Source organism: Bos taurus, chromosome 9 (genome assembly GCF_002263795.3).
Source record: "Bos taurus isolate L1 Dominette 01449 registration number 42190680 breed Hereford chromosome 9, ARS-UCD2.0, whole genome shotgun sequence".
In the NCBI taxonomy this organism is placed as follows: Eukaryota; Metazoa; Chordata; class Mammalia; order Artiodactyla; family Bovidae; genus Bos; species Bos taurus.
Genome location: NC_037336.1, coordinates 56,231,344 through 56,258,233, shown reverse-complemented (window position 1 = coordinate 56,258,233; position 26,890 = coordinate 56,231,344).

The window sequence follows — 26,890 nt, the reverse complement described above, 5'->3', positions numbered from 1 at the left end:
ATGTGAGAGTTGGGCTGAGCACCAAAGAAATGATGCTTTTGAACTGTGGTGTTGGAGAAGACTCTTGAGAGTCCCTTGGACTGCAAGGAGATCCAACCAGTCCATTCTGAAGGACATCAGCCCTGGGATTTCTTTGGAAGGAATGATGCTAAAGCTGAAACTCCAGTAATTTGGAGTTTCCAGAAACTCCCACCTCATGGGAAGGTTGACTCATTGGAAAAGACTCTGATGCTGGGAGGGATTGGAGACAGGAGGAGAAGGGGATGACAGAGGATGAGATGGCTGGATGGTGTCACTGACTCGATAGACACGAGTCTGAGTGAACTCCGGGAGTTGGTGATGGACAGGGAGGCCTGGCGTGCTGCGATTCATGGGGTTGCAAAGAGTCGGACATGACTGAGCGACTGATATGATCTTAGTGATATTCAGTATTTAAAATATTTTATTTTATTTTTAAAATTTTTTTGAAATTTTATTTTATTTATTTTTTCTTTTTTAAATTTTATTTCATTTTTAAACTTTACAATATTGTATTAGTTTTGCCAAACCTCAAAATGAATCCGCCACAGGTATACCCGTGGTCCCCATCCTGAACCCTCCTCCCTCCTCCCTCCCCATACCCTCCCTCTGGGTCGTCCCAGTGCACCAGCCCCAAGCATCCAGTATCGTGACTCGAACCTGGACTGGCGATTCATTTCATACATGATATTATACATGTTTCAATGCCATTCTCCCAAATCTCCCCACCCTCTCTCTCTCCCTCTCCCAAAGAGTCCATAAGACTGATCTATAAAAGCATGCAATGGTACTAACTAAAAATACTTACCAGGCAGTCAAAATGAGAACTAATGTTTAAGGAGTCCTAAAACCATGAAAAGATCATGGCACAGAACTTTAATGAAAGTTTAAAAATATCTTATTTTCATGTAGTTGTTTAGAGCTATACAATGCTTTCATTTTAATGATTTAGTGGTCTTTAGTTATTTAAATGTATTTTCCTATATAAATAAAGATATCTAGGACTTATTTTCCAAATCAGAAGTTAATATACAAAATTATACAAATGAATTGTACATCATATTTAATTGGGACATACATTTTTCTTCCAAAGTTTACCATGGTAACACAACAACTTGGAGTTCACTTATTATTTTCTTGTAAATGTTTAATTTTATCTTATTTATAGGACATTATCCTTGTAGAAAGGTCATGGTACAGCTTGGGGAAAAGGGTAGGTAATCGAGTTTTGTTAGAGGAAAAAAGAACAAGAAATCTTCAAGAAAATGACAATTTGGAAACTATGAGCTTCAGAGTTCCTCAAGAAAGGAAAATTTGAAAGCAGGAAAGTCTCCTAAGGTTTAAGAATGAATAAGGGAATATTTTACTATATGGGACAAGATTAACCAGAGATGTGGGTTTTTTGTTTGCTTTTGTTTTCTGTTAGAATGCTAAACATTGCCTCAGCTACCATTTTTCTGTAGAATAAATCAATTTAAAATTTAGTGACTTAATACAATATTTATGATTATCTCTCACAGCTGTTTGTGTTGACTAGGATTGGCAAGCAAATTTTCACTCAGTCCTTTGTGCACATGTAACTCAGATGACAAAAGTATTATTTTCATGATGTCAATTTAATAATTAAAATAAACATAGTATATTTTCTGTGAAACACACATCAATTATGAGTCTATTTCTGGATTCTTCTTTTTCATTAACCAAGGCACTAAACCCATACCACACATTACAGTCTCTTGATTTCTATGCTCTACTGAGGCTAAGTTGCTTCAGTCGTGTCTGACTCTTTGAGGCCCTATGGACTGTAGCCCACCAGGCTCCTCTGTCCATGGGATTCTCCAGGCAAGAATACTGGAGTGGGTTGCCATGACCTTCTCCAGGGGATCTTCCCTACCCAGGGATCAAACCCACATCTCTTATGTCTCCTGTGTTGGTAGGCAGGTTCTTTACCACTAGCACCACCTGGGAAGCCCCTTGATTTCTATAGCTTTATAATAAATCTTGAAATAGGGTAGTTTAAGTCCTCTAATTTTTTCTTCTTTTAAAAACTGTTTTGTGCCTATAGGTCACTCATCCATAAGCAATATGTTTTTTTCCTGAGAGCATTTAATATTGTTTATTTATCTTTGGTGTTTGTAATTGTAATGCTATGTGCCTAGTTTTTTAAAAATTATGAATAACTGTTTTACTTTGAACTCAGACATTGTTTTCTATTTGTAACTCAAATTTGATAATCCCTATGGGGGTTTGTCAGAGAAGGCAATGGCACTCCATTCCAGTACTATTGCCTGGAAAATCCCATGGACAGAGGACCTGGTAGGCTGCAGTCCATGGGGTCGCTAAGAGTCAGACATGACTGAGCGACTTCACTTTCACTTTTCACTTTCACACATTGGAGAAGGAAATGGCAACCCACTCCAGTGTTCTTGCCTGGAGAATCCCAGGGACAGGGGAACCTGGTGGGCAGCTGTCTATGGGGTCGCACAGAGTCAGACATGACTGAAGCGACTTAGCAGCAGCAGCAGTAGCAGCAGCATGGGGGTTTGTAGACCCATTATATAAGAAAAAAGTTTTTAAGGGACTAAAGTGAAGTGAAGCTGCTCAGTTGTGTCCGACTCTTTGTGACCCCATGGACTGTAGCCCACCACACTCCTCTGTCCATGGGATTTTCCAGGCAAGAGCACTGGAGTTTGTTGCCATTTCCTTCTCCAGAGGATCTTCCCAACCCAGGGATCGAACCCAGGTCTCCTGCATTGTAAGCAAGACACTTTATCATCTGAGCCACTGGGGAAGTCCTTTTAAGGGACTGGTGTTCAACAAAAAGATAGAATATCCCCTGCAAAGTAAGAAATAAATTATTTGTCTTACAAAGTGCTATCACCTGAATAAGGGGTAGAGCTCTGAGATCTGGGCTTCCCAGCTGTCTCCAGTGTTAAAGAATCTGCCTGCCAATGGAGGAGACATATGAGAGGCAGATTTGATCCCTGGGTTAGGAAGACCCCCTGGAGGAGGGCATGGCTGCTCACTCCAGTATTCTTGCCTGAAGAGTCCCCATGGACGGAGGAGCCCGAGGGACTACATTCCACAGGGTCTCACAGAGTCAGACACAACTGAAGCAACTTATTACATATTCATTCTGTGATTTGAGGCTGCATATTACACACTTGGGATACTTTTCCAACCTTTCATTGAGTAACTTGCATGGCTATCATGTTTGCACAAGGTCAAGAGCAGGAAAGATCTCTGCAGCAGATACAGGGTTCAATCAATACATTACTGCCTTGAAGGCCAAAAGTCTTGAACTATCCTATGGAGGAATGTATGTAGAATAAGATACATGAAGAGTTTATGACAAGTCCTAGTGGGGAAATCTCAGCATACACATCTAGGTTTTGAAAATTATACACTATTCAAAAAATAGTCACCTGCATACTAATGAGCTCTGCAAGAGATTGAAGCTCTGTGGAACATAAATGACTGCATCCAGATTTTAACAGGTCACAAGTCTAGGCAGATAAAGGAACAATTTATCATATGATGGAAGTTATAATTCTAGAATTAGGCCTCAGATCCAGAGGGCACAAATAGGCTTTAAGAACAGTTAAGCAAATATACCTGAGACCACATGAAGGGGTTTCTTATGCTCAGCTGACTGCAGGGAGAAAGCCAAGCTTGTATCATGAGTGAGTACAAGATGAAAATGGATTGCTGGTATTCTATAGCCCCAAATATTGATCACCTACTTTGAGTGAAAGGTAAAACTTAGCTCCAGGTTAAATTTACATATAAATGCATAGACAGTGGTGCATGATTTGGCTATTCAGGCAGAGGATTTGAAAGAGAATATATAAAAGATCATGGGCTGCAGAATGGGAAAAATATTTGTAAATAGTGTATCTGATAAAGGGTTAATACTCAGATTATACATAAACTCTTAGAACTCAACAACAACAAAACAAATAACCTATTTAAAAATAGGCAGTGGACTTGAATAGAAAGTTTTTCAAAGTTGTTATACAAATGGTCAACAGCATATGAAAGAATGGTCAATATTGCTTATCATTAGAGAAATGCAGATCAAAGCTATAATAAGATGTAACCTCATACCCATTAAATTGGATGCTGTATGATTTAGTTAGGATGTCCATTGCAAACATCACAGAGTTGGTGGCTTACAAAAAAGTAATTTATATTCCTACAATTCTGGAGGTTAGAAGTCTTAAGATTAAGGAATTGACGTGTGTGATTATTCCTGAGGCTTCTCTCTCTGGCATGTAGACAACTGCCTTCTTGCTGTGTCTTCCCATGGCCTTTTCTACTGTGCATACACCCCCCAAGACGTTTCTCTTTATGTCTAAATGGCTTTATTTTATAAGGATTCCAGTCAGATTGAATTAGGGCCCAGCCTAACAGCTTTATTTTTACTGAATCACTTCTTTAAAGGCTCTTTCTCCAAATAAAGTCATACTCTGAGGTACTGGGTGTTAGAGCTTCAGTATATACATTTTTGGATACACAATTAAGAGTATGACAGCTATTATTAAAACAAACAAATAAAACAAGCAAATAAAAAACAAAAAGCACTGAGTGTTCGCAAGGATGTGGAGACATTAGAATCCTGCTGAACTCTTGGTAGGGTTATAATGTTATGCAACCACTATGGAAAATAGTATGGCAGTTCTCCCTGAAAAGAGAAATAGAACTACCATATGACCCAGAAATCCCATTTCTGGGTATATGTCCAAAAGAATTAAAATCAAAATGTCTAGGAGACATTTGCATACCCATATTTACAACAGTGTTATCCAAACACCCTAGAAGTGGAAGCAACTCAAGTGTCCATTGATGGATGAATAGATAAACAAAATGTGGTATATATACACAATGGGATATTATTCAGCCTTAAAAAGAAGAAACTTCTGTCACATGCCACAATATACATGAATCTGAAGACATTATTGTGAGTAAAATTAACCAGTCACAGAAAGAAAAATAATGTATGATTCCACTTGCATGAGGTATTTAAAGTAGTCAAATTTATAGAAATAGGAAAGTAAAATGGTGACTGTCAGGGGTTTGGGGATGGGGTAATGAGAAGTGGGGCATTGCTGTCAAATTAGTAGAGTTTCAGTTTTGCAAGATAAAAATTTAGGGAGTTCTGTTGTACAACTGTGTGAATGTACTAATCACTATTTAACTATAGTGAAAAATGGTTAAAATGGTAATTTTTTTTACAACAATTAAAGAAAAATGATTGGAAAAACCAGAATATCATGTTCTTATCTTGGGTATGTGGGTAGGTGGATTTAGTTGCTCAGTCATGTCCAACTCTTGGAGACCCCATGGACTTGTACCCTACCAGGCTCCTCTGTCCATGGAATTCTCCAGGCAAGAATACTGGAGTGGGTTGCCATTTCTATCTCCAGAGATGGGGATACGGGTAGGCACTAAATTTAAATAAGAGAGACCAGAGGTTATAAACAGTAATTGCAGTAACAATGTCTATTAATACAACCTAGCTGATTCTATAATTCAGCATGCTGCTCAGTTTTGGGTCATAATTTGCTGTCCATCACCAACTCCCAGAGTTCACACAAACTCATGTCCATCGAGTTGGTGATGCCATCCAGCCATCTCATCCTCTGTTGTCCCCTTCTCCTCCTGCCCCCAATCCCTCCCAGCGTCAGAGTCTTTTCCAATGAGTCAACTCTTTGCATGAGGTGGCCAAAGTCCTGGAGTTTCAGCTTTAGCATCATTCCTTCCAAAGAACACCCAGGGCTTATCTCCTTTAGAATGGACTGGTTGGCTCTCCCTGCAGTCCAAGGGACTCTCAAGAGTCTTCTCCAACACCACAGTTCAAAAGCATCAATTCTTCAGCGCTCAGCCTTCCTTCACAGTCCAACTCTCACATCCATACATGATGCACTGGAAAAACCATAGCCTTGGCTAGACGGGCCTTTGTTGGCAAAGTAATGTCTCTGCTTTTGAATATGCTATCTAGGTTGGTCATAACTTTCCTTCCAAGGAGTAAGCGTCTTTTAATTTCATGGCTGCAGTCACCATCTGCTGTGATTTTGGAGCCCCAAAAAATAAAGTCTGACAGTGTTTCCACTGTTTCCCCATCTATTTCCCATGAAGTGGTGGGACCAGATGCCATGATCTTCGTTTTCTGAATGTTGAGCTTTAAGCTAACTTTTTCACTCTCCATTTTCACTTTCATCAAGAGGCTTTTTAGTTCCTCTTCACTTTCTGCCATAAGGGTGGTGTCATCTGCATATCTGAGGTTATTGATATTTCTCCTGGCAATCTTGATTCCAGCTTGTGCTTCTTTCAGCCCAGTGTTTCTCATGATGTACTCTGCATATAAGTTAAATAAGCAGGGTGACAGTATACATCCTTGATGTACTCCTTTTCCTATTTGGAACCAGTCTGGTGTTTAAATGATTGCTAGCCATAAAATTGGAGAAGGCAATGGCACCCCACTCCAGTACTCTTGCCTGGAAAATCCCATGGATGGAGGAGCCTGGTGGGCTGCCATCTATGGGGTCACACAGAGTTGGACACAACTGAAGCGATTTCACTTTCACTTTTCACTTTCATGCATTGGAGAAGGAAATGGCAACCCACACCAGTGTTCTTGCCTGGAGAATCCCAGGGACGGGGGAGCCTGGTGGGTTGCTGTCTATGGGGTCTCACAGAGTCTGACACGACTGAAGCAACAGCAGCAGTAGCAGCAGTTGCTGCCATTACTGAGAATTCTTCAAATTCTCCACTGGCTATACTAATTTTCAAATTAAAGGGATTTTATAAAATCTTGTAATTGATAAAACAGATGACTTCTCAAAAAAAAAAAAGAAAAGAAAAGAAAAAGAAAATGATGAAGAAAAAGAGTTAGGGGTGAGACATGTATAGAGCTATGGAAGAAATCACAAAGTCTGTAGATTATTGTATCTCATGTTTATATTACATGTCAATCTCATGTTAATATAGATCATTTCCTATAGAAGATGCAGTAAAAAGTAAGTCAAATGGCTTGATTACTTGACATTTTAAGTTGGACTCAAAGGGAACTTAAATGAAGTGTCAGTGATGACATGAAGGAAGGCTATGAATAGGCCTAAGACCATGGGCTTCCATTTCACTAAGGCCACTACTGCTGAATGGTCGACCTTCCAATGACCAATGTTAAGGATCTGTATTAGTCAAGGTTCTCCAGAGTAACAATAGAACCAATAGGAAGTATATAAGAAGTGTGTGTGTGTGTGTGTGTGTGTACAGATATAGACAGATGAGAGGGAGGGAGGGAGGGAGAGAGAAAGAGAAAAAGATTTATTATAAGGAACTGGCTCATACAATTATAAAGGCTGGCAAATCCCACAGTCTGCAGGATCCAGGAGAGCCAATGTGCAGGCCCAGTCTGAAGCTGGAAAACACGAGATTCAAGAAGACACTCAGAAGAATGTCTATCTGAGTCTGAAGTCCTGAAAAGACTAACGTCCCAGTTCAACAGTCAGGGAGCGGGAGTCCTTTCTTACTCAGCTTTTTAAATTCAATTTACAATTTTTTGGATAAGGCCCACCTACATTAGGAGGGCAATCTACTTTATTCAGTCTACCAACTCAAATGTTGAGCTTATCTAGAAACACCCTCACAGGCATACTCAGAATAATGTTTAATCAAAAGTCTGGGCACCCCATGGCCCAGTCAAAAAGACAGGTAAAATTAACCACAACAAGGGCCCAATATGACATTATTCTCAAAGAGATCAACCAGCTTTTTGGTGGTAATTTATTTCTTTGGACCCTTTCCATCTTGGAAGGAACAATGCTTTATCTTGACTAGACTCAAAATCAACACATATTTCAAGTAGAGATTTGACTTCAGTCTGCAGGATCTGAGCCAGGAGCATTATTCAAGGGCATTCTGAACCAAAGAACCCCATTTACTACAAAAGAAATGCACCAGTGAGCATAGTACCATGGTTATCTATTTGTCCTATCACATACCTCACTTCCCAAAAGTTGGGTGACTGATAGAGGGATACAGACACAGCAGAGGCTCCAATTTGGAAATGCGAGCCTGTTAAGAAAGAACATCATCCTAGAAAACACTGGATACACCATAGATAAAAAAACAATTATATGGTGTTGTATCCTCAATAAGTTGAACACCTAGGTTCAAGAACCAAACGATGTAAGTAGTAATGACCCTACTGATAATGGCTCTCCGTAAGCTACTTGGAGAATTTGTGTTTCTCCTCCCTCAAATCCTTGGTTCTTCAGGTCTACATATCTGTTTCCAGATGTGTATAATTCCACTAGGGGACACAGAAAGTAACAAACTACACTTTAAGCAATGACTTCTACCTAGTCTCTTTTGGAATCTTCATGCTAGAAACCAGTAAGAAAAATAAATAAATAAATAAATCTCACAGTTCTGACAGAGGTAATTTACCCTGATCATCTTGGGAGATACACTTGCTGATTTAGAGCAGAGTTGAAAGACTATAAATACAACCAAAGTGAGTCAATTGGATGCTTCTGGGTATTCCCTTGATCAATTTTGGTAAATGGGCAGATGTAGTAGTCATAGCATAAGAAGAATATGATGAGATCTCAGAACCCTTAGAGTCTTCATCTGAGTATAGCACCAAGTAAGGGATGTAGATCAACAGGAATGGTAGCTGAAGGTGAGAATCTAGGAGTGACAGAGGAAGGAGATGATGACTGTCAGTGCAGCTCTCTGTACGGCTAGCTGTGGAGGTGAAGATTTTAGGTCACTTTTTTAGCTTTCCTCTTATATACCCCAGGAAACGAGAGCAACCATTGTTTTGAAAGGGCTATCCACACTAGTAGAAGTCTAGTGTATGCTGTTTCCTCCTTTAGGACTGTGACATTCCTTCTCTTACCTTACCTAAACCCTGCAATCTCAGCTCCATATAATTGCTTGGGTTTAACCAAGTTCTCTTTTGCAACTGCATCACAGTTTGTCTTACACTTTTTACCAGTCTAATGTTTTTAACTCCCCTACAAGTGTTATTCAGAAAAAGGAACCTCCAGTAAAATTCCAGCAATAAGATCTTCACCTCATAGCCTGTTTCTTGGGTAATTTCACATGTATACTTTAAGAAATATGTTTGTTGGAATACTCTATAAAATTATTTCCTATGAAATGAAATTTATATTCTAATCTTCCATTTCTTAAATTTTTTAGCATTAGAATCCTTTATGTAGTTTAGAATTTTGGCATGCTATTTCTTTTTTATAGTCAAAATTATGGTTTTTTCAAGTAGTCATGTACAGATGTGAGAGTTGGACCATAAAGAAAGCTGAGCACCAAAGAAACTGAGCACAGTTTGATGCTTTTTGAACTTTCATGTTGAAGACTCGTGAGAGTCCCTTGGACTACAAGGAGATCAAACCAGTCAATCCTAAAGGAAATCACCTCTGAATGTTCATTGGAAGGACTAAAGCTGAAGCTGAAACTCCAATAGTTTGGCCACCTAATGCAATGAGCCAACTCATAGGAAAAGATTCTGATGCTGGGAAAGATTGAGGGCAAGAGGAGAAGGGAGTGACAGAGGATGAGATGGTTGGATAGCATCACTGACTCAATGGACATGAGTTTGAGCAAACAGGGATATTAGTGAAGGACAGGGGAGCCTGGTGTGCTGCAGTTCATGGGGTTGAAGAAAGTCAGAAGTGACTTAGTGACCAAACAACCAAACCAAAACAACAATTTATTTTGAGTGGGCAATTTGTTCTCTCGCTCCTTCCATGATTTTTTTCCCCTTGTTTAGGAGATATTTCCATCATGGTTACCATTATTTATGCCTTCCAAGACAGTCGTACATATAGTCTGTGGTTTATTCTCTTCAGTGAGAGTGCGTATCCAGTCTTCAGGCTTTATTTTGCTCTTGTATCATGGTTACACATTTGTCTTTCCAACCAGGTAGAACTACAGTGGATCAGTAGCCATGGCATCAGCCATATGACCGATAACAGTATTCTTTTTATTTTTAATTTTCCTCAAGAATGGGGAAAATGCACTCATAAAACCTGAATTCAACCAGTGAGTTGGGATTGGAGACTGTTGTTTTGCCCTTTACCCACAGCAGTCAGACTCCTGGTTACCAGCAGCAAGAACCCTGCATCAATATGGCTTTAGCTCTACAATCACATTCTCTTTGTGCTTGGGAAGAATTTTCTCTGTTTTGGAGATCCTTTTATTTTGTTTTCCTATTTGATATGTTATTATTATGAATATGGAGAAGAATCAGTGGCAAATTGTGAAATCCTAAAATCATCTAACAGCTCTCCCTGTCTTACTCAAGTTATGCTTTTATATGTCAGTGTATACCATCCTTCTTCAATAATGCAAACATATACTTATCTTCAGATTTGAGGCATTATGAACTCTCCATGTGATCAGCATCTTATATCTTTCATTATTTTTAACACAATGACTTCCACAGAATAGTGTATATTAAATATGTGTTAATAATGATGAGTTTAAGGATAGTTCCATACAGAGAAAGAAAACAAAAGAAATATAAGAAAGATGTAGGATCCCCCAAGGTTAAGTCACCTTTAAGGTCTATTCTTTTTTAAATATTTTATTTCTTAAAGCACTCAATTAAATTCTACACTACATCATTGTAGAGTAGGAAAGAAAATATGGCACCAGGAAATATAGAACAGGATTTTGTTAGATTTTCTATAATAGTCCTTAGTAAAGAGAAAAACCATGAAAAGGGACACATACAGTATATGGGAGAGAGGGTGCCAGGAAATATTTAAGCATTTCATGTTACTTAAAAATGGAATTATTGATGGGTTCTCCCTTTATGTATGTGTGTGTGTATTGGCTATGGGGTTCAGGGACTCCCTTGGGCATAAGAAGCCAGTGCAAAGGTGCTGGGAACACAGAGCAGATAGGACTTATTACCACCAACACTGACAGGTTCTCAGTTTCGCTGAGAGCAACCTTGAATTGGTTGTAGTGCTTTTTTACTAGTTAATTTCCCTTAAACACACTAATTATTATTTTTTTTCCATAAGAAACTACATATATATATATATTTAGCTCCTTTAAAAACTAAGTGGAGTTTTAAATTCAATATTGGTGAAAGGAAGATAATAGAAAAATATAAAGGATAAGAAAGAAGCTACTATCTAAGAATCACCCCTAATTTCTACAGCACTTAAAACAATTTTGGAAGGAAATCTGAGCAAATGACCCATATCGTTTTAATTTTTGCCTCCATGGCCTAATGAAATATACCATCAGAATACCATCAGAATCTGAGCTTATTAAAACCATGATTCTTCAATAGACAAAGCACTCTTCTTTTCTTTTTTTCCTTATAGATCTGGCTCAGTTATTTGCTTTGCATTATGACTAACCTAAAAAGTGTTCATTTAAATATTATTGCATATCTAAAACAAGGTTTTATTTTACTGCAACTGTATTTTCATGCTTAATTTTTTATTGCCACCAATTTTCAACCATTCAATAATCCCACTGTGGTTTTTACAGTGAGATAAAAGAACTAAAAAGACAGGCTTTGCAACCAACTGCTTACCAAGCTAAGCTCTGCACAATTCCCAAGCTTAGATCCCTACACTCATAGGACCTAAAAGTTACTTTGAGTTTTAAAAAAGTCATGACACTGAGATGAAAAGAAAATCAATATAAAACATTTGAAAATATAAAACTGGACTAAAATATAAAAAAATTCTCTAAGGTAACAAATCAAATACACTTATTTTTACAAACCAAACTCAATTTATTACAAGTGAAGTTTTAGAGATTTATAACATTTAATGTATCAACCACCTGTCTAAACTGATATTAATTCAGTTAATGTAGTAAAACTTGTTTAATAATGCTTTTACAAGAGGTAAATTAAAGAAAACACATTGAAAATTTTGTTAAACACGTTTGCTAATATACACATAAAGGCACAATTGTGACAAAATATTTTGAGGGAAAGTGTATATAATATAATGTGCTATGTGTGGTTTTGGCCTATGCACTGGGAAAAGTACCTACTTATAGCAAATCATCAGGAAAATCTGATGACACCTCAAGGCACCAGAGTCAGTGACCTCGAGGCAGAAACCATCAAATTGGTGAGATAGACATCAGAATGTGGCTACCCCTGGCTCTGATACTAACTAGCCTTTCCATAATCTGGGTAAATTATTGAATTCTCTGTGCCTCGGTTTCCAGTTTCCTGGAAAATTGGGATGATGATAATAATAGTACTCAACTTGCAGAGTACTTGAGAGCATTAACAAAAAGGCAATAAGTGAATATGTGGAATGTGTCAAAATTTATTGTGATGCTTGAAATACTTTGTGCTCTCAACCAATGTTAGCTCTTATAATTATTGTTCATATATTTTAAAAACTTAAAATTAAAAAATGAGGGAAATCTGTAGTAGCTGTGGTAGCCTTTTTGTTACTTTTACTGATGCCATCATAGCTGAAAACCTATTTATGAGTCTTTCTTTGAAACTGCTCTCAAGGACTGTAGAACAAAAATATTCAGCTTGCATTGAATAATTAACATATACTATATGTAGATAGTATTCTTGATTCTGGCTTTGAAAACATGAATAAGACGTAATTCATACCCTCAAAAGGTTTATAATCCAGTGAGACAGAGAGAATATACACATAAGCCCACAGCACAACATCCTTTAGCTATTTTAGTATAGAACTTTTGACATTGAGTCATAATTGAGAATTTACATGTATTTTTTATGTTCATGGGACTGAAATGTATTTAAAGCAGAAATTTTCCGGTTATCAGAATCGGACAATTTATTGGGTTCTGACCCCATGTAAGACTCAAATAAATGAATGTGGAGAGAATAAAAAACAGTAGTAAATAAATATAAAAGTGAAAGTGATGGTGGAAGTTGTCAAATTTTCTTAAGAATAGATAAGATCATCATTAGGTTTTAATTGCTAAATACCAGTTTATGAGGTAGAGAAATGCAACATAATTCTTTGTGTGTTCAGAGAACTTTAGACAATTTGACATTGGTATGATGAAAAAACATCCATAATTTTTTTTCTAAGTCATCCCATAAGTAGAGCACCTTCTTAATGAAGACTATCTGGAGAGGGGAGTTTGGTGATAGGAAACTGAAATCAGGCCACAGGAGTTGAGAAAGAGAGGATGGATCCTGAGACATAGGAATCACTATATGTAAGATGTGATTAATTGAATGTGGGAGGGGTGAGGGTGAGAGAAAAAGGACCCACTGTCTTTTTAGATTTCAGACTAGGGAAAGGCTTTGAATGACTAAAATGGTAGCAACCCTTTGTATTTTGATGGCAGGTAAATTTTAGAAACTATCAACATTTTTTTAGAGCTATCCTCAGGTAAATAAATATTTCATCCATGCTGAAAGAAAGATCTTTGGGGTGCACATTAGTGTGTTAAGATAAGAAAAGCAATGGCCCCTGAATGGCTCACAATTAAACAATCCGGCAGCCAGAAGTACTTTACAAAGGAAAGGAACACCGATAATGAACACGCCCAGGGGGCTCCCTTGGATTTGAGGCATCCAATTCTAATTTCCCCTACAGGAGTCCTGGAGAATAAAATGGCAACCCACTCTAGTATTCTTGCCTTGAGAATTTCATGGACAGAGGAGCCTGGCAGGCTACGGTCCATGGGACTGCAGAGTCAGACATGACTGAGCAACTAACACTTCATGTAAATAAAGGGAATCATTATGTGACAGCCTGGATAGAAGTGGAATTTGAGGGAGAATACATATACATGCCTATGTCCCTTTGCTGTCCACCTGAAACTATTGCAACATTGCTAATTGGCTATATCCAATACAAAATAAAATATTAAAGATAAAATAATCATGGGAATTTGTATAATACCTATATGCAGTTGGGCTTCCCCAGTGGCTCAGATGGTAAAGAAAATGCCTGCAATGCAGGAGACCTGGGTTCAATCCCTGGGTCGAAAAGATCCTCCCCTGGAGAATGAAATGGCAACCGACTTCAGTATTTTTGCCTGAAGGATTCCATGGACAGAAGAAGAGTCTGATGGGCTATAGTCCACAAGGTCACAAAGACTTGGACACGACTGAGCAACTAACACTATATGGGGTTAATTATAAAGATAGAATTTCATTGGATAAATAAATTCCAGTTAATTTAATGTTGCCTTATGATTGTCATAAGGGTTCGATCCCTGGGTCAGAAAGATCCTCCCCTGGAGAAAGGAATGGCAACCCACCCCAGTATTCTTGCCTGCAGAATCCTATGGACAGAGGACCCTGGTAGGCTTCAGTCTCTGGGGTCTCAAAGAGTCGGACACAACTGAGCGACTTCAGTTTCTTTATGATTGTCATATCATGTTACACCTCTATGATGTTAGGAACTCATTAACTTTTCTTTTTCTTGCCTAATGCAGAGTTCCAAAGCTGATAGAAATTAAGAGGACAATGTGATTTGTGTTGGAATCTCCATCTAATCACTTAGGCAGTTTTATTTGCAGAACATAAGAATACTGGGACCTATCATCTCTTGCTCTCTCTGTGCTTAACGTCTATATGTCAGAAATAATATATTTTTAAGGCATTTGGTTTACTAATATTTTAGCAGAGCCATTTTAAGTTTTCATAAGTTCCTCTTTCTTTGTTTAAGCTTATTTCCTGTGCTCCTTAAACTGAAGAAAATAATGTGTTTAGAATATGTTGGTGCTAAAGTTTTGTCTAAGTTTGTACAGCTACAATTGCTGAATCAAACAATACAAAAAGCTTTGTGGGGGTGGTAGAAATGATTCTAAAGTTCAAGACAATTCCAGAGACTTATGTTTTTAAAAATTTGAGGTCGCAAAAATTACATTAATGTGCATTTAATATATGTATAAGAAGATAAATTCCAGATGAGAATTGAAGTTAAAGAATTTGACTATTGACATTTTTCCTTCAGCTTTTTAAGTAATGCTTTTATTAAAAATAAATGCTGATGGGTGCACCCAGTTCCTGGGGATATTTTTTAAACCTCTTATGCATGCAAGGTATTTATATACAGCCCTTAGCATAGCTATATAATCAAGACCCACTATGGTACCACTATATAAAACATAATTATCACAGACAAGGTACATTCAGTATAGCAAAAATTGTATATACACTTTATATAAAAAAGACACTTTTCGATAAGTTGGGAGTAGATTAGTTGTTCTCAAGTTACTCTTAACCTAAGCCACATAACAGGTTCCCAAATTGGACCATAAATGACTCAGTCTGTTTCATATAATTTTTATTCAAATTCCAATGATTTTTTAAAAACTATATTTTATGGAGCAGCTGTGAAGCCTGAGCTTCTTTTGTCTTGAAAACAAATAAATAAATAGAGGCCTCATTTAGCTCCTGGTGGAGCTCCAAGCTGCAATGTGCTTGTTAGGCTAATGCATCCATCCTTTGTGTAGCCAGTAAGTCCAGACAGTGTCATGACTCCCTTCCCTGCTAAACTATGTGGGAAGACAGTAGGTCACTGCAGTAGTCTGCCATCCAACAAAAGAAAGAGAGGTGTGAGGGAAATGTTTGTGTACATTTGAAATGCGGTGACTATAGCTAAGTAATTAGCATAAGACAAAGGCTGGCCCATAACCACAGGAAGGATAAGAAATTTTACTGACAGCTAAATTGGAACTCTGTTAATCTGACAAAGATTGTATAGAAAGAATGCTTGTATTTAGTTACCAGTGACATACTATTTACAGTTTCCTTTATTGTTAGGAGATATTTAACATTCTCAGCGAAAGCAAGCAATGTCCTGATCTGTGCAGTATAAAACCATGGTCAGTTGTCACCATGACTACACTATCGTGGGGAAGTCTGACTGACAATGGAATCCACTAATTATAACTTTATAACCCTACCCTATCTCTAGTTCACCAAATTCTTCACAGGATTACTGCATTTAATTTGTTTCTTAGTGAATGACCTGGAAACTCCACAGCTCTCTTACAAATCTTATCAGAAAAGCTATATACCATTTCCAGAAACCTCCCTGAGCCCAGATATAAGACAACCTTTAGGCTTTCCTTCTTACCTGGATGCCTTTTCAAGCAGTACAACCATCTTTCTACTTGGAAGATTTACTCCACCCATTAATCATGTGTAATTGTTTCCATGTTACAGAGTCTTTAGTACATTCTCAAAGATGTGATTTATTAAATTTTAGGTTGAAAATGACTTAGTTATGTGTTGAAGCAGTAAAAGACATGCATGGTGCATTTAGGAAACACTACCCTGAGTTACAGGTGGTAATTACCTTAACATACTCCAGTGATTTCTTCCCTTTCAGAGTCATAATTCACAACCACTTTTATCACTGAATTTTAGGATACTTGGAATAAAAAGATGAACTTTTATTAATCTTTATACTTTTCAAATGCATGTTCCTACACATTTGTTAGTGGCCAGAAATAGTAGTGATAGATTTAACACTCCCTAAATGATAAGATGAAAGTTCACATTGTGATTTCACATTATGACTTTTGCTTTGTTAGTCAGAAATTTTAGTATCTCTAATGTCTGAATTATGAAGTAGCCATGAAACAAACTATGTTTGAAGTGTTCCAAATACAAAATTGTATGTTTGGATTGTTAGAAGTAAACACTGGTCAAGGTAGTTAAACCATAAAACATCATTATAGCTAAAAAAAAAAATAATCATACCAATACAGATGCCAGAAACAGACAAACTTAACTTAAATCAGAGAGAAAATACATCTTATAAAATTGTTCTAAAAGAATAATATATCAGAAATCATAATTTTCCTCTTTAGGTCCAAAATTCCATAACTTTTTATAGATATTAATTCCATTTTAATTTACTGTATATAGAATCTAAAATCCCTACATTCTTTCTAGTAGTTTGATGTTACTTGCAAATTATGCCTTACAGATTTTTAGGGGAAGAGCTGCACTAGAAATACTAGATTGAGAGCAGTGCGGGTAATTAAATGCCTGAAGGTAAACATCAAAAAGAGGGGAGAAGTAACCTGACTTTTGAAACTGCCAGGGACTGAACTATGTGCCCCTCAAATTCATAGGTTGTGTCCTTAACCCCCAATATGGCTATATTTTGCAGATAGGGTTTTTAAGAGGTAGTTAAAAAGTCCCAATCTAAAAGGTTTATGACCTTACAGAAGAGGAATAAAGAGAGATCTCTTTCCATGCACAGTCAGAGAAAAGGCCATGTAAGCACATGGCAAGAAGATGAGCATCTGCAAGCTAGGAATAGTCCTCACCAGAGCCTGACCCTGCTGGCACCCTGACCTCAGGTTTCTAGACTTCATAATTCTGAAAAAATAAACTTCTGTTGTTTAAGCCATGAAGTCTATGATAGGTATTTTGTTAATGTAGCCCAAGCTAGCACAGAAGCACAATATATAAATTATTCATTTATATCTGAATAAATTGCATGCCATAAAAACTATAAAGTTCTATGCATTGAATACTTAATTAAAAATACTGTTTTCATGATTGGATATAGAACAGAAATGTAAAGCATGGATTACTGTGTCACTTTGTAGCAAGAGATTTGCAAAAGAATTTCAATCCCAGCAGTCTTAAGTGGGTTGCCATTTCCTTCTTCAATTCATGAAAGTGAAAAGTGAAAGTGAAGTCGTTCAGTCGTGTCCAACTCTTAGCGACCTCGTGGACTGCAGCCTACCAGGCTCCTCCGTCCATGGGATTTTCCAGGCAAGAGTACTGGAGTGGGTGCCATTGCCTTCTCCGAAAATATAAGAAGTAAGGATTTATTCACCGCCTTCTCTATCTTATTCAACCCTACTTTCACAGATCTGAAAAGTGAAATGGACACATAGTGTACATTAACTATTCTTGGTTATAATGATACTCCTTGTTGAAGGACACTTACTGAGATATATTTTTGAAGAGCACTGGTAATAGTTTTCCTTATTCCTTCCTGAGTATACAAAGATTATGGTGTATAAAAAGAAATAAACAACAGTCTATGAAAGTGATAAAGTTAAGGAAAACAATAGTTCTATATGTAAGATAGGATATTCATAGTTTTTCTTAAAGAAAAGCTGGTATAAGTTTTTGATAACATTTTCAAATAATAGTTAATTAAATTTATTGTTGTGGCTGATGCATAGAGTCCCCTTTGAGGAGCACGGAACTCATTCCCACAGCTGCCTAGAAGCTTGCTGCTGACAGAATACACATCTTCTCTTGATGAGAATACCTTTGAAAAGAGGAACTGCTTTATGTGAGGTCTTACCCTTCCCCAGGAGCAGTCTACATACACTGATTAACTGATGCTGGAAATGAAGACTGGCTCCCCTACTTAAACTGGAGACATCTCTGAAGAGCAATTTCGGCTCTAAATCTCCTGTGGGGTGAATTGATGACTCTGAGAGGTGATCAGAGTTGGAATTCTCCATATATCCAATTCTACTTCTCTCACTCTCTTACAGCTGGGGTTTCTCAGAGCATTGTCCAAAAATCTCTTCTGGGAAAATCTTCATATCAGTTGTCAATTTCTCAATTTCTTACTGAAAAATATATTATATAAAAGTTACTTGGGGAGTATTTGCATGTATGCTCAGTTGCCCAGTTGTGTCTGACTTTTTGATCCTATGGACTATAGCCTTCCATGCTCCTCTGTCCCTGGGATTCTCCAGGCAAGAATAATGGAGTTTGTTGCCATTTCCTCCTCCAGGAGATCTTCTTGACACAGTGATTGAACACATGTCTCTTGTATCTTCTGCATTGGCAGGTGGATTCTTTACCATTGTGCCCCCTGGGAATGCCCTTGGGAGATATTTGATACATATAAAATAAGAGATTATGAAGCATCAGTTGAGAGTAATGGTGTTTGCAATTATTTAAAGGGTTCACTACCATGTTTTAAACATTTTGTGAGTGATAACTACAGTGTACTTTCTAGACACCCTAGGAATATAGGGACTATTTTCTAAGCTGCTGGGAGAGTTGTCATGATAATAAGTTTAGTTTTAATCACCTTTGTGGATTTCCTCAGAGGTTTAAAAAAAAAAAAAAAGCTGCCTCATCCAAGGCCTTGGCTCTTTCTGTGGCAGCCTGCAACCAATGGCAGATTTTGGTGGAGTTAAAGGCAGTTCTGAAAGGCTGACCCAGCTTCAGAATTATTGGTGGGTTTGACTAAGAGGTAGGGTTGCTCCCTTTGGCCAAGGGCAATACCAGAAAGAAAAAGTGCTATATCTTGTCAGCATCCAGCACTCTAATGAGCTGTAGGAACAAATTCCTGGTCCTGAAGCAGGAATTTAGGAAGGGCTCCACAACATCTGCTTCCTTCTGTTCAGTCTCTCCTCCCTTCCCTTCTATAGTCATTGGTTCCAACAACACTCAGTAATAAATATCTTACATGCTAAGTTTTCCCTAGTCTTCTTCCCTTCTTTCAAGGGAATCCAATCAGTGATTATATAACATAAACTTGCATATATATAATATTATTTGTGTATATATGCTCATTTTATTAGGTACCTTTAATTCTGTTGCATTTTAATAGTTTAAGTTTTAATAAAAGTTATCCTTTTTGCTCTTTTACCACCTAACCAGAATTACATTTTGCAGAATTTTATATGGTACTTTGTATAATTAGAGTTGAGCTGTACTCCTTTTTCTGTTTTTCTGTTCATCAAACACTTGGTTTTCAATTAAACTTAATATACACAAGTTGAAAGCCTGCTTGTGGAATGAATTGCAATTCTGTACTCAGTCTTGCTGTCGTATAAGTAGGTAACTGAACAGTTCTTTCTCCCTTGATAACCATGTAGATTTAGTGAAATCCCATTTTCTTCCCATTTGGAACACTTGGTAAATGTAATACTGCTAATTTTTGTGATGATAATAGTAATTCAAACAAAGAACACATCTTCAACTTATAAAGCTTTCAGTACTTGATAGCTTTGATGTAGGACTATACAGTGAAGATGTTAAGTAGTGTGCTTGGTCTTTGTCATGTTATCTGTACTATGCTACCATATTCTGGTAGTTCCATATGGTGAATTGCTTTTGCATAATTATTTGTCAGTTATCTAAGAAACCACTTTGGGGAAATCCTGTCTAGAATAGAAATAATATGACTCACATTTCAGGTTGTCAAGTACAATTCCATGTTATATAGTTATATAGGCCTAGAGTGGGTCTGCACTAGTTACAAACCAGTTTCAGATACAATTATCGGAAATGTCAGATTGTAGCTAGGTTTTTATGAGGCTTGGGAACAGTGATTCTGATAAACAGAGTTCTGATGTACATACATGTAACACATAATGTGGATGCTTTTGGTCTAGTGGAGTATACAGAAAGTTCCCTTGGGATAGATGGGTTATCATTTGAGCATCAGTTATTCCCTGACAGCTCAGTTGGTAAAGAATCCACCTGCAATGCAGGAGAACCCAGTTTTATATTCCTGGATCAGGAAGATCCGCTGGACAAGGGATAGGTCACCCACTCCAGTATTCCTGGGCTTCCCTTGTGGCACAGCTGGTAAAGAATCTGCCTGCAATGCAGGAGACCTGGGTTCTATCCCTGGGTTGGGAAAATCCCTTGAAGAAGGGAAAGGTTATCCACTCCAGTATTCTGGCCTAGAGAATTCCATGGACTGTATAATCCATGGGGCTCACCAAGAGTCCAACAGGACTGAGGGATTTTCACTTTCACTTTCTAGAGAAATTAGATGAGAAAAAAAACAGGGTTATAGCAAGTTACTAACTAGCTAGTTTGTTGGTGTGTTATATTTTTAAAAATGTAATGTTATAGTACATTGGTTGATAAACTACAAAGTGAAGAAATGATGTAAGAATATGTTCATGCTTTCAGTGTAACAAGGAAGAGGTCAAAGCTACCTACCATGGTCAAAATATGCTTCCAGATTCACAATTGACTGAAAGATACCCTTAAGGAAAAAAACACTATTGTTATATAATTTAATAATGGTAGGTATAATAGTTTTAGAATTGTTTTACAGAGGCAACAATATGTTAGAAAATCATTCCAAAAAGACAGAATTTTTTTAAAAAATGCATGGCTCTGTGTACAGGTAGATGAAACTTTAGGAAAACATATAATAGTAGGAGACTATTAAGTGGGTTATATTAACAATTGGGGATTTAAATGGAGAAAATTTATTTTATGGAGCAAGGGGATGATGTAATTTTAGAAATAAAACAAATTAAAGTAGCATGCTTAAAATTAAGGATATCATACTTGACAATAACACTGCAGACCAAATAGAAACAATAATCAGGGTGTGTGCTTAGTCTCTCAGTTGTGCCCTACTCTTTGTGACCCCATGGACTGTAGTTCCTCTGTCTATGGGGATTCTCCAGGCAAGAATAGAGTGAGTTTCCATGCCCTTCTCCAAGGGATCTTCCCAACCCAGGGATCAAACCCAGATCTTCGGCATTGCAGGCAAATTGTTTAAAAGCTAAGCAACCAGGGAAGCCCAATAAAAGGGAGTGTACTATAAATATTTACCAAAGAACTTAAGACAAGAACACAACAGGAGTTTAGCCAAGTAGAATTTGGTAACATGGCAAAGGCTCTGAGAATGAAATCCTCACTTTACAAAGAGAAATATCACATTCAAATGAAGTAACCAGAAACTAGATGCTAAGTCAGAGCCAGTCCAACTAGCTCTACTCTGAGGGATGGAGTGAGAAAGAATCTGACCTTGTGAGACAATCAAAGCATAAAGTTAAAAAGCAGAGAATCTGAGTTTATGCAAGAGAGGTTTAAATTTAGTTTGCAAATTGAAAGTGCTTTGGGGGTGTATACATAGAACTTGGATTTGTCCTACAGAGATCTTTACAAGTTTATGCAGCTACATTTTCAAGTAGTTTCAAGTGGTTTGCTTCTTGACAAGCAAGATATCAAGAAGAAAATATCAGGAAGAAAATACCAGGAAACCAAGACTGCACAAATGCTGATGTTTCTTCTGCTTGCTGTGTGAGCTAACTTTTGGACAGGAATTGTGACAGTTAGTTCTGAGAATCTCTCACAGAGTTTACTTTCACCCCGGGGAGCCACAGTGGGAAAACAACAGGGACCAAAGACATTAAATTAACTCTCTTTCTGAGCAGACATAGACTTCTGGGATTAATTCCAGTATAGAAACTTCAAGGATTTTGTTCAGGCAACCCCTGATTAATTCTTTTAGGATTCTAGACTCTCATGTTTCAATGTTTAAAATTTTATATTAGAATAGTAACAAACTTATTGTTTAATTTACTTGTATAAAATCATATGCTAATTTTGAAATAGATGCCTTCTTAAACTTTCCATAGTAATTTTTTTGGCTTATATAACACATGCAATCATATATTACAGTCATTTTACCAAATGTCTTATTTTAGCAATTAAAATATAAGATCCCTGAAGGCAGGTATGAGGATAATATCCAGCACTTTGTCTTTAAACTATATGTATCCAATACATGTGTATCCAGGGAATATATTTGAAACATCAACCAGTAAGAGGATAAAGAATAAGATGTGGCTACTATAGCCTGTAAGAAACAAAGCCTTTAACTCTTTGACAGCTCCTGACATTTATAGGCCAACTCCTGAGGGCCATATTGGTCATAATGTCAAGTTGAATATACCATTAATATACCTCACCGGAAAAGTCTAAATGTTATGGTTTTTATCATCAGTGTGAAGGCCCATAACTCAAAAACTGCCAACCCAGTTGAGTTATTAAAGAATTTCTCTTGGGAGAAAAAAAAAAAGCTTAGTTTATGATGAGATTTTTGTTGGTGAACTGCTCTTTTTAAAAATGGACAAACATAAAGCCTAGTTTTAAAATAAAAATGCAATGTTATGAAAGTATAAGTTCAAATAGAATTGGTTACAAAGTATTCACAAATTTTTTTACAAAGCCCACTGGGAAAGGCAGTGAATGATTTCATGAGGCTTCACTCTTAAAATAGACTGGGAATCTTTGAACACTGAACAGTTTAGTATTTCAAATATCATGGCATACATGTTCAGTTGCTTCTAACATGAATAAACCAGTTGCTAAACAGATGTTGAATCATGATTCACAAAGAGGTAACTAACTTCTATGAAATTTGGTTTATGATAGTGGTTTTCCTCATTATCTCCTACCTAATGTGCACAACAGAATCAGCATTACTATGTTTGTCTTGTGAACCTATGCAGACAGAAAGCTCTGACATACATTTAAATTAGACAAAATGTGCAATATGTCTGAAAATATTCAAACTCTAAATATGAAAGATTTAAAAATAAATTTCACTGTTAAAATTGTTTTAAATTTCAAAATAATAATATTCTTAAGGACAACAAGTATCCCAAATCTCATAATTAGAATGAATGATATTTCTACTTTGGTATGATTTCTTATAACTTTTATCTATGTATTTTTTACTAAGTTGAAATCAGAGTATATAATTATCATTTGTATTTTTTTCACTTAATATACACATACGATTCTCAGGTATCTCAAATAGGACATTTTCAGTTTGTATATATCTTCTTTCTTTTATACTCAATCTATCCCCTCCTGGTGTTCTCCAACTCAATAAGAGATACTACTCATCATGTTGCTTATGACAAATGTTTAGAAGCCATCTATAGCACTGCTTCTTCCTCTGCTATGCTCTTGCTTTGGCAGAACCACTCCTGCCCCTGACAATACCAATTTCACACAAGTCCAATGAGTTTTTAAAAACACACATATGGTCTTGCTCTCTGCTTAAAATATCTTAGTGACTTTAGCTTGCTCTTAGCAAATTCTTAGCAAATTCTTAACACAGGCTCTTGTGATCTCATCCTTATATCTTTTCAATCTCATATTTCCCATTCTGGCCTTCTTTCAGAAGGAAATAAACTATCTGAAACCCCATTATACTCTGGGGACATCTGTGAGTCTGCTCCTTCTGCTTGGAATGTTTCCCTTGACCCCTTTTACTTTGTTAATACTCTCCAGGGCCTGCCTGAAACATGTCACTTGTTCACAAAAATCTTTCCTGTTATGTGTTTTTAAAAATATTTCTTGTACTTCTGCTTAGTAGCACTTATCAAAACTTGACTTAAATACCTTCTTGTGTAATAATTTACTGGTCTGTCCCTCAAACATCCTAAGCTCCACCAGTACAGAGGAGTGTACGCTTTCTATAACACTGTAGTTAGCCCAACAGCTGACACTTCTGGGCACTCATTAAATGGTAGTTATAAGTCTGAATAAATGAGAGAGGATACTGACTCTAGAAATGTTTTTGACACATTTGTTACAAAAGCTTTTTCTATTTTTTTTTTTGACTTGTTACTACATAGTCTTATTTATAAAATGTTTTTGATTTGATATATTTCATCAGTTTTAAGCTTGAATGCCCTCATCCACCCAGATATTTTGTAAATAGTTGTTTCTATTTCTCTTTTTTGTTTAAATATTATATAAAATTAATAAATCTCTATTGAATTATTTGATATTTTTTTTATCAGGGTGAACAATTGTCATAAAACCATTTATTATAATGTGCTTCCATCTCTGCTCTGATCTGTGATGTCACTTGTTATTGTATTCCTGTCTATGCCAAAGTTCTGATTCATTGTCTTTCTCATTGACACATATCAAGAGGATCGGTTGTGCATTTAAGATTTTGGAATTTATCCAAATTATTATTTAAATATTCTTTCAGTTATACTGTGATTTTATTCATAAATGGCAGACCTCTAATTTTAGTCGAAATTACACTCCATACACTCTACTACAACTTTGTCATTTTTCAGTATTTTATGCATGGTTGTGCTTCCCTATGCTTATCTTAATGAAATACTACTAGAGAATTTAGCAGAGATTGTAGGATGCTTCTACTATAACTTGGGAATTTAAGGATTTATTATTTATTTTAATTAAATGCAAATCTGTCTCAAACTTTGATGAATTTTCTACTCAAATCTTCCTCCTTTCTAGTCTGTGTTCAAACAAACTATTCTTTTCTTGATTACTCTATGTATTCTTATTTCCCAATAAGATTGTATTCTTCCACTCCTATCTTGCGATTATTATGGTTTAAAATAATTTCTATGCATTGGCTTGCCCCAACCAGAATTAGAATAGTCTAGAACAGTTGGTAAGCCATCTAGCCTCTCTTCTGAAGAAAATGTTGCTCTGTGTCTTTCATTTTCTGTTATATGTGGCTGCTAGGTGATTAAAATATAGTATGAAAAATTTAAAAATGTATTCCACACCACAAACTCTTAAACAAGTAACTTTGGGCCAACTCTATGCAATGAAAATGCAAAGTCATTATTAACAGGTATAAAACAAAATTTAGAATCGGAGAGGTTAAATAATTTCCTAAAGCCTAATAAATTTTGAGGCAGAAATCTGAATCTAAATCTTATACTCAATCAAGTAAGTTACTTCACTATCTATATACTGTGGTACAAAATGATAAATTATACTACTCACCCTATAAGATAACTTAAGAACATGTTATTTCATATATTATATCAAGCTTTGGTAGAACTGCCATAAGGATGGTGTCATCTGCATATCTGAGGTTATTGATATTTCTCCCGGCAATCTTGATTCCAGCTTGTGTTTCTTCCAGTCCAGCATTTCTCATGATGTACTCTGCATATAAGTTAAATAAGCAGGGTGACAATATACAGCCTTAATGTACTCCCTTTCCTACTTGGAACCAGTCTGTTGTTCCATGTCCAGTTCTAACTGTTGTTTCCTGACCTGCATACAGATTTCTCAAGAGGCATGTCAGGTGGTCTGGTATTTCCATCTCTTTCAGAATTTCCCACAGTTTATTGTGATCTACACAGTCAAAGGCTTTGGCATAGTCAATAAAGCAGAAATAGATGTTTCTCTGGAACTCTCTTGCTTTTTCCATGATCCAGTGGATGTTGGCAATTTGATCTCTGGTTCCTCTTCCTCTTCTAAAACCAGCTTGAACATCAGGAAGTTCATGGTTCACATATTGCTGAAGCCTGGATTGGAGAATTTTGAGCATTACTTTACTAGCGTGTGAGAAGAGTGCAATTGTGTGGTAGTTTGAGCATTCTTTGGCATTGCCTTTCTTTGGGATTGGAATGAAAACTGACCTTTTCCAGTCCTGTGGCCACTGCTGAGTTTTCAAATGTGCTGGCATATTGAGTGCAGCACTTTCACAGCATCATCTTTCAGGATTTGAAATAGTTCAACTGGAATTCCATCACGTCCAATAGCTTTGTTCGTAGTGATGCTTTCACCTCAGATATGCAGATGACACCACCCTTATGGCAGAAAGTGAAGAGGAACTAAAAAGCCTCTTGATGAAAGTGAAAGTGGAGAGTGAAAAAGTTGGCTTAAAACTCAACATTCAGAAAATGAAGATCATGGCATCCGGTCCCACCACTTCATGGGAAATAGATGGGGAAACAGTAGAAACAGTGTCAGACTTTATTTTTTTGGGCTCCAAAATCACTGTAGATGGTGACTGCAGCCATGAAATTAAAAGACGCTTACTCCTTGGAAGGAAAGTTATGACCAACCTAGATAGCATATTCAAAAGCAGAGACATTACTTTGCCAACAAAGGTCCAGCTAGTCAAGGCTATGGTTTTCCCAGTGGTCATGTATGGATGTGAGAGTTGGACTGTGATGAAGACTGAGCGCCGAAGAATTGATGCTTTTGAACTGCGGTGTTGGAGAAGACTCTTGAGAGTCCCTTGGACTGCAAGGAGATCCAACCAGTCCATTCTGAAGGAGATCAGCCCTGGGATTTCTTTGGAAGGAATGATGCTAAAGCTGAAACTCCAGTACTTTGGTCACCTCATGCGAAGAG